This window comes from Hibiscus syriacus, unplaced genomic scaffold (assembly GCF_006381635.1).
Source record: "Hibiscus syriacus cultivar Baekdansim isolate YM2019G1 unplaced genomic scaffold, ASM638163v2 tig00110503_pilon, whole genome shotgun sequence".
Lineage (NCBI taxonomy): Eukaryota > Viridiplantae > Streptophyta > Magnoliopsida > Malvales > Malvaceae > Hibiscus > Hibiscus syriacus.
The window spans coordinates 7,282,150-7,290,310 of record NW_024062764.1 but is presented as its reverse complement, the minus strand read 5'-3'; the positions used below and the strand labels follow the sequence as shown (position 1 = coordinate 7,290,310).

Genomic DNA, 8,161 nt, shown 5'->3' with positions numbered 1-8,161 from the left:
ACCATTTGGAAGGCTAGAAATTTTATTGTCTTTAAAGGGGGAAAGCTTGATCAGTTAGAGTTATTTTTCTTATCACGAGTTAGGCTGGCTTCTTGGTTTCTAGCTAAGCACAAGGACGTTTCTATTCATAAGGATTCCTTGATTATGGATCCTTCATTAGCAGATTCCTACTCGCCCTACAGCTCTATGAAGTCTTCCTCATTCCCTTGGGGACCTCCCCCTTCTGGTTTTTTTAAATTGAATGTGGACGCAGCCGTTAGTAGTGACTGGAAGAAATCGGGTATAGGAGGTATTTGGAGGGATCATTCAGGTTCAGTCCTAGGTTCTTTTCAAGAGTCAGCTGGTCCGGGACTTCCGACTATGATCGAACTTAAAGCTATTCAGAGGGGTATTTCATTATATGCTTCTGCTCAAGGGAGGGTCAAAGATAGGATGATTGTTTAGAGTGATAGCAGGGTTGCAGTAGACTGGATCAACAATGTCAATTCATGCCCAGTTGTTTATGCTTTCGTTGTTAGTGATATAGTTGACAATCTTAGATCTTGGGGGGTTATAAATTGGGTTGCTAGGTCAGTTAATATGGACGCCGATGCTTTAGCAAAAGCTGGAATAGGCTAATTTTTATGTTGTTTGCTGTTTCAGTTTAGCATTTGATTCCTGTTCGGGTGGGATTTATAGACTGTTGTAAGGGTTATTTCGAAGAGATTTATCGAGGTTGTAATCTTATTTTCTTTTATGAAAATCTAATGCGCTCTTTTCCTCCTTCCAATGATTAAGGAGCTTCTTTTCAAGATCCATTAATCAAGAAGGAGGTTTTTAATGAGGCCTTCTAATCTTATCAAAAAAAAAAATAACCTCTTCGGAATAGCAAAAGAACCTTCAATGCTCAAGATGTTATACAATTACATGGTCGTCCCCAATGACCGAATCTTGTGAGAAAGATGATACACATCATAAGATATTCAGCTAGATATTAGCAAGTTTACTGATTAGACATACTTGCAAGAATATAGTCAGCTCATTTTCTGCAAAGCTTGCTACAACAAATGTACATCTTACAACAGCCCAGGCACAGCAGGACTAATGAGCATCTAAAATACACTTTCCAAGAACCAGTGCTACCGCAGCTGCTGAAAGACCAAAATTCCAGCCACAGCTGTAACCAGAAGACACCAATCTAATGCTTGCAGTCCAACAAAGTACTGTCGGAACCTTATGTATTTCCATTTACGGATTGTTGATTATTCCAACTGATGCAGGACATCTACCAATAACTTGAATCGGCATCAAAGGACAGACACTCTCAGTTCTAGTCCCAGCGAACAAAAACAAATAATTCAAACAAATTCCTCCAACGAAAGAACCTACAACATCAAACCCAAATCAAATCAGTAAAACCAGATAAATACCATCAACCTTTAGAACATAAATACAAGACAGAAATCAATGGATCAAAGTCAACATGTAAAATGAATCAAAACTAATATTTACTACAAATCGGGATTAAGCCATTTGGCCAAGCTTCAAAACAAATCTGCTCCAAATCCAGAACCAAAATCATCAGAGAGCACAATAAGCAGTGAACTTCATAAGTTTCCCAAAAATGTACAATTGATCACAGGGTTTTAAATAGCGGTCCTCGACCGCGATAACGCCCGTGAAATAGCGGTAGCGTTGCCTTCCGCTATACCCGCAATAGCACCCGCTATGGCGTAATCGCGGTAAACGCAACATGATCGAAAACGTGACCGCGACTTGAATCCTTGATTGATCAAGTTATTCGCACGAATAAAGAAAATAGTCTAGGGTGAACTAATTCAAGGACATAAAGCACTCCACATCACCGCAAGTTTACTTTCCAAACAAGGGACTTAAATTGTGAATGCGGTAGCGTTTTCTGTTGCTTTCCGTTTATCGCAATTGCGGAAATAGCGGTTATTATACAGGTCATTGTGGGTATCATGGTTCTGATGTAACGGTTTTGAACAGCAGATTAACCTATATATCGGTCGCTACTCCGATAACATACCACTATTTAAATCCCTGTTTCAAACTAAGTTTCACCATCAATTCTAATCAATAGCAATAAAGATCAGTACATAGAAACAAACCAAAATAAACAACCAGAACACGAATACAGCAACAACAAAATCACAAACCTCATAATACAATGCGGAAAAAAATCTTAAAACTTAAAATCCCAAGCTCAGATCTTCCTAAAAACATCATCAAAGAAAGCAAAAGTGTAAAACTCAAAACCCCACCAAAAAGAAACCTCAAAAATGAACAAAGCACCGAGGAATCAATACGAATTAAAATCAATCCCATGGATCTGATTCAGCTCAATAACTAAAAAAACAAAAAGAAAAACGTCTGCACAAGTTCCAAGGTAGATTACACATAAAGCAAAAAAAAAACCACAATCGAAAATCGAAAAATATATATTAATATTAAAAAATAATCAAGGAAAGCTAAAACAGAGAAAAGGAGTAGAATTGGATTAGGGTTTTGGCCTTTCATGAAGTGAGAACAAAAAACGTTTTGATTTTTACCTTGTGGTAAAGAGCTCAGGAGAAGGAGCTTATCTGCTATCTTTTTCTATGCAATCTCTATCTAAAGGAAGGGCAGTTTCTCAAGGATTTTATTTATATATATATTTTCTCAAAAAACAGAGAAAAAAAAGGGAGAGAGCTTTGTTTTCAGAAAGAGAAAAGGATATTAGTGGATATATATTTTAGAAAAAATAATTTTAGTGACCAAAAATTTCATATAATATATGATTTTAATTAATTTTTTTGGATTTGTTAAAATGATCAATAAAATCGCAATGCAATCGCTAATTCGCAACGCGATCTCCATTATCGCAAATCAGTTTCCAAATTCGCAACGCGATTATAACTATCGCAATGCGATTTTCCAATTTCGCGTTGCGATTTTCCCAATTCGCAATGCGAATAAGTAAATCGCAATGCGAATTTGGAAAATCGCAATGCGATACTGACTATCGCAATGCAATTTTCTTAATTCGCATTGCGATTTACGTATTCGCGTTGCGATTTTCATAATTCGTAATGCGAATACGTAAATCGCAATGCGGATACGTAAATCGCAATGCGAATCTTACTATCGCAATGCGATTTACATAGCGCCATTCGTATTAACGCGTATTTTTTTTTAAATTCCAAACACGAATTTTTTCTTAATAAATCGGAAACTGAACCGTCCACAGTAATCGCAACTCATAACCTCAAACCTAAAATCACAACACTCAGTCCCATCTCCATCTCTCACTCTCTACGGCGAAATCTGTCCCCATCTCCGAAGATTTCCGTCCCCATCGCCGGCGAAATCCCTCACAACCATTCACAGTCAAAAATCCCTCACAATCATTCAGAAATGGAAAATCAACCTCCGAGGGTTAGTTTTTTTTGTTGTTGAAAATTTTGCATTATTTTAGGTTTTTCATATTGAGATTGATGATAAGTTTACTGATAATTTCAATAATAGATTAACCATTTCACTTAGATTTCTTATTAAATTCATTCGATTGCTGCCAATACTGCTAAACTGTTTAGCCTGTGAAGTTAGTATTTGTCTTTGTTTTGTCTTTTGGTTGAAGTAATGCAGAAGAAGAATAGTTTCGAGAATGAAAATCGCAACGCGGAAATAACTATCGCAACGAGAGAATCGCAACGCGAAATAAAAATCGCAACGCGAAATAAAAATCGCAACGCGAAACCAAAATCGCATTGCGATTTTCATTTCGCGTTGCGATTCTCTCGTTGCGATTTTCATTTCGCGTTGCGATTTTCATTTCGCGTTGCGATTCTCTCGTTGCGATAGTCATTTCGCGTTGCGATTCTCTCGTTGCGATAGTCATTTCCGCGTTGCGATTCTTATTATGTCGTTGCGATTTTCATTTCAACCAAAAGACAAAACAGTGTTGCAAATTTTAGTTTCAATAATAAACTACTATTTATGTTTATTGTTTTTGGTATATCTTAACAGTGTAGTTTTTGGTATATCTAACTTGGTATGTTTATTGTTTTTGTAGAAATTGTTTTCGGCTTCATTGACATTAAGGAATAAAGTTAGCCTAGCCACTACAATTGCTTCGAAGCTTTCACCTGCACAAAGAAAATTGTTTGAGGAAACCTGCTTCGGGCCATGGCTGAGAGTACAACATCCGGGTGGAGATGCTAATTTGACCCATTTGTGGCTTCAGACCATGACTAGCGATCTACCCGACAGTATACAACGTGGTGAGGAAGAGATATGGTTTCATTTTCCACCGGCGTATACTTGTTTTGGGCGGAAGGAGTTCTGCTTAATCACTGGTCTACGATTCGGACACGATGATGTAGGCCGGAACACTCGTCATATCACCCGCCCATCATGGTTATCCAGGGTTTTTCCTGATGAGTCAATAAAGAAGCCGAACTTACACGTCGACGACATGAAGAAATTGTTTAATAAGAAAGATGGTTTTACTCGGATGAATGACGTCGATGTTGTCCGAGTATGCCTTCTACTACTTTTGTATGCCGGCTTTTTAGGCAGAGAGGCCATACAACCTATTCCTCAGGAGCTAATATTATTGGTAGAGGACCTAAATGCATGGAATCTGTTTCCGTGGGGTTCGTATATATGGAAAGCTACCTGGACTAAGTTGTCGTCTGCCTTTGATGACCGCAAAAGTTTACAGGGCGATGGGTCGAAATACACTTTGTCAGGCTTTGTTTGGGCCTTTAAGGTAAGAATTTCTATATAATGTTTTCAAAATTATAATTAATTATTTAACAATTACTAATGTTTGTTATTATATTGTTTGTAGATTTGGATATTCGAGACCTTTCCCGCCATGAAGACATATACAATAAAAACTTCAAATGATATTCCCAGGGCTATTTCCTGGAAGAGGAAACGTCTGTTGGATTGGGAAGACTTAATACCATATTCGACAATAAATAATGTAAGTTAACACAAATACTATCATATATAAACAAGTTATTAATAGTAGACGTTTAACTTTGTTTGAGTTTTTATATTTTTAGGAGGCCAACATTCCATTAATGAGACTGACACCCACGGAGGCTGAGCTTGCCACTGATTGGTGGCAAGCTAGTCAGCGTTTTCTTGATGGCACGAATGATGAGCAGCCTCCACTTCCTCCACTTCGAGAGCCATCACCTCACCCAGAGCCATCACCTGATCGACCCGACTATACACCTCTACAACGAGAGCCATCACCTATCCCGTCACATCATCGAGCCTCTTCTCCACCATCACCTCATGATAGGCGACCGGCAAAGATGCCACGAATTCTATCTCCCTGTTCTCCACCTCCACGGGATGAGTCAAGGGAGTTACGTGATGAGGTCAATGCCTTGCGTGAGGAGATCGGTACTCTACACGATAACGATGGTGCATGGCGTGTGGAGGTGTCTACTTTACGTGGTGAGGTTGCCGCTCTACGTGAGATGGTAGTATCGTTGCAGAATGACGTTCATACTCTATGCAACGAGGTAAGTTTAAGATTTTCCATATTTAACTTGATGATAAATTTACTCGTAATTTCACTTAAATTAACCATTTCACTTAGATTGCTTAGTAAATTTATTCGGTTGCTGCCAATACTGCTAAACTGTTTATTAACACTGTGAAATTAGTATTTGTCTTTTTGTTTTGTCTTTTGGTTGAAGTAAATTTATTCGGTTGCTGCCAATTCTGCTAAACTGTGTATTCTTTAACACTGTGAAGTTAGTATTTGTCTTTGTTTTGTCTTTTGGTTGAAAGTTTGAAATATATTTGTCTTTGTTTTCACTGTTTAAATATCATGTCTGTTTATTTACTGATATTTGTATTTAATTATTTAGCGGACCGATAAGGTGGATGCTTTACGTCGGGTTTTTCTTGCACGACAGAGTTCACGCATCAGACGGCGTGCACGTGCTATTAAGTCTCCGTATACCCCAATAGTACGAAGACACCACAAGAAGAAGCCCGACTCGCCTGTCATCCCTCGAGAGTCCACTCCTATCGTTGAAGAGGCCCCTATCATTCCTCGAGAGTCCCCTCCCACCGTTCAAGAGGCCACTGTCATCGTTGAAGAGGTCCCTCACACCATTCAAGAGCCCGATTCACATGGCGTCATATGTAGGATTCTTGAGAAACCCTCTGACGTGCCGGACATGATGGATTCAAGTTGGCTCTCATATGAGTTACCGGCCAGTACCATACCGGTATCTGAAGTGGAGAGGAAACAACTACCGGACACAATTCTGGATAACACCCTTTGGGCTAAGACCGCAATTGATTTTTATCTACATGAGCGGAGCCAGGGGTGTTTCACTGACATATGCAAGCTCAACGATGATATCTATTTGTTGCTTGATCGGTCTTGGTGGGGCGTATTATTAGGGGTCGAAGACAATGGCTATTTCGATGGAGTGGTAAGTCTTATATTTTTCTTATATTTTAATTTGATTTTTTTTTTTAAATTTATGTAAGTTACTAATATATGTCTTTTTTTGTAAAACAGCATATCGATGTGTAGGTGTCACGTCTTCTAATAATTAGGAAACTTAAGGAAAATAAAAGAAATACACGATATACAATTATGCCGACGTCTTTTAACGCCGTTCACTTGAAGAATCAACGAGATGAATCGTTTGCGTTGGGCAATGGACAAGCTAAACTTTATCCTGCATGGTGGGAGGTCGATAAGGTTAGTGTTTATTTTAGATTGAGTTTAAAGGTATTCATAAATAAATGCACAAATGAATGAATTATTACTTATGATTGCAGGTGTTTATCCCTGTTTTGGAAATGTAAACATTGGCTTCTCGTCGAGCTTCAGATCCTATCCCTTAAGGCAATAGTATATGACAACATAATAAATTACATATCATTGGCTGATTTAAGAGATATTATTAAGGGATGGAGCTCTTATTTGGCTAAATTCTTGGATGCGATAAATTATTGGACTCGTTCTGGAAACAAGAAGCCAAAGAAGCTCAATATTACAGTTAGCAGAGACGAGACCGCACCACAACAAACGAAAGGACCCAGAGGGGATTGTGGTCCTCTCGTATGCTTGGCGTTGGACCGTTTGATCACAGGAAGTATAAAGTATATACCTCCCACCGATAGAGATAGAGCTGCAGTAGGCTTGTGGTTTCGGCATTATATGGCTAGATCGATATATACGAGACGCTGCCTACCTGCATCCGTGTTATAAAAATATCCATAAACAATTGGTATGTTTATAGGCTTGTGGTTTGAAAATGTTTGGTTAAGTACCTAGAATTCAATAATTTGCTGTTTGTAGGTTTTAGATGTGTATAAAGTGTTGTTTGAGCAAATGTTTGGTTTATGCAGGTTAATCTCAGAAGTGAGATGCGTGAAAATGATGTATGGCTACAAAAGTTGATTCAATAGTAGATGAGGAAATAAGAATTATTGCTTATTTTTTGATTGTTTAATTGATTTGTAAAAGGTGATTTGTAAAAGTTGATTTATTTAATTGATGTTAACATAATTCTTATTTGTGCTTGTTTAATTGATTGAAATGTAATGGTTGATTTTGTTGATTTCAATCTGCATTATGTTGAAGGAAAAAAGTACTATCGCAATGCGAAATGAAAATCGCAACGAGAGAATCGCAACGTGAAATGAAAATCGCAACGAGAGAATCGCAACGCGAAATGAAAATCGTAACGACAAAATCGCAACGCGAAACTAAAATCGCAACGCGAAACTAAATTCGCGTTGCAATTTTCATTTCGCATTGCGATTCTCTCGTTGCGATTTTCATTTCGCATTGCAAAATTCGCGTTGCGATTTTCATTTCGCATTGCGATTCTCTCGTTGCGATTTTCATTTCGCATTGCGATAGTAATTTCCGCGTTGCGATAGACATTAAGATGATTGCCTATTAAGTGATAACAACTGAACAGATCATAGTAATTTTCAAACTCAAGTTACTAATACATGCCTAACTGAAAATGTTAAAAGTTCACACATAAAATCTACATAATACAACGTTTGCATTTAAAAATCACCTAAGTTAACAGTCCCAAAAGGTGAAGCCAGTTGTGATTGGGATTTTAAAGATGATTGCGATTTTGATTGCCTTTTTCTTGACACCATATGAGCTTTG

General features: G+C 37.9%; 1 long non-coding RNA gene across 1 annotated transcript; it reads right to left on the bottom strand.

Annotated features, from left to right (window-relative positions):
• Window positions 1-873: 873 nt before the first annotated feature.
• LOC120129728 lies at window positions 874-2,633 on the bottom strand. Its single transcript, XR_005516777.1, has 2 exons — window positions 2,553-2,633; window positions 874-1,364 (listed from the first exon to the last, which is right to left on the bottom strand). It is a non-coding gene; the product is annotated as an uncharacterized LOC120129728 (long non-coding RNA).
• Between the last annotated feature and the right edge of the window lie 5,528 nt (window positions 2,634-8,161).